This window comes from Lottia gigantea (genome assembly GCF_000327385.1).
Source record: "Lottia gigantea unplaced genomic scaffold LOTGIsca_162, whole genome shotgun sequence".
Classification (NCBI taxonomy): Eukaryota; Metazoa; Mollusca; class Gastropoda; family Lottiidae; genus Lottia; species Lottia gigantea.
Genome location: NW_008708003.1, coordinates 182,692 through 184,340, shown reverse-complemented (window position 1 = coordinate 184,340; position 1,649 = coordinate 182,692).

Below are 1,649 nucleotides of genomic sequence, written 5' to 3'. Positions count from 1 at the left end.
GATATGTGTGCAAAATTTCAGCTTTGTAGCTTTGTAACCTTTCGAGATAAAAATTTATTTGAGTATAAGCACATTTCGTGCAGGCGTCCCTTTATAAATTTTTATCTTGAAAAGTTACAAAGCTACAAGGCTGAAATTTTGCACACATATCATGCACCTGGGCCAGCTTCAGATTTAGAAAAAAAGTCTATATAGCCTATATGAGTCGAATATCGGCAACTTTTCCTGGGTTAACCTTTACCCTATGGGAGATTTCTCAGTTCTGTTTTTTTTTAATGTGTAGCGGGCCCAGGTGCATATGTGTGCCAAATTTCAGGTTTGTACCTTTGTAACTTTTCAAAATAAAAATTTATTTGTGTATAAGCACATTTCGTGCAGTAGTCCCTTGTAACTAAAACAATTCTATTTTTTTCTCTAATTGTTTTTAATTCGGTTTTAAGTGTTTTTCTCGCTCCCTGGGGTCTAATTAGTAGGAAAAACCCAAAAACATGGGCCAAATCGGTTAATATGGTATAGTTACCTATTGCACGTTTTCCGTCTAAATGGCCTATAAGAGTCGAATATCGGCAACTTTTCTGGGCTAACTTTTTCCCTTTGGGAGATTTATCAGTTCTGTTTTGTTTTTAAATGTGTAGCGGGCCCAGGTGCATATGTGTGCCAAATTTCAGCTTTGTAGCTTTGTTATTCGACTCTTATAGGCCATATAGACGGAAAACGTGCAATAGGTTACTATACCATATTAACCGATTTGGCCCATGTTTTTGGGTTTTTCCTACTAATTAGACCCCAGGGAGCGAGAAAAACACTTAAAACCGAATTAAAAACAATTAGAGAAAAAAATAGAATTTTTTTATTTACAATGGAATACTGCACGAAATGTGCTTATACACAAATACATTTTTATTTTGAAAAGTTACAAATCTGAAATTTTGCACACATATTTACCTGGGCCCGCTACACATTTAGAAAAAACAAAACTGAGAAATCTCCCTTAGGGAAAAAGTTAGCCCAGGAAAAGTTTCCGATATTCGACATATAGACGGAAAAAGTGCAATAGCTAACTATACCATATAAACCGATTTGGCCCATGTTTTGGGTTTTTCCTACTAATTAGACCCCAGGGAGTCGGAAAAAACACTTAAAACCGAATTAAAAACAATTAGAGAAAAAAATAGAATTGTTTTAGTTACAAGGGACTACTGCACGAAATGTGCTTATACACAAATAAATTTTTATTTTGAAAAGTTACAAAGCTACAAGCCTGAAATTTGGCACACATATGCACCTGGGCCCGCTACACATTAAAAAAAAACAGAACTGAGAAATCTCCCATAGGGTAAAGGTTAACCCAGGAAAAGTTGCCGATATTCGACTCATATAGGCTATATAGACTTTTTTTCTAAATCTGAAGCTGGCCCAGGTGCATGATATGTGTGCAAAATTTCAGCCTTGTAGCTTTGTAACTTTTCAAGATAAAAATTTATAAAGGGACGCCTGCACGAAATGTGCTTATACTCAAATAAATTTTTATCTCGAAAGGTTACAAAGCTACAAAGCTGAAATTTTGCACACTTATGCACCTGGGCAGGCTACATATTTAGAAAAAAAACAGAACTGAGAAATCTACCATAGGAAAAAGTAGCCCAGGA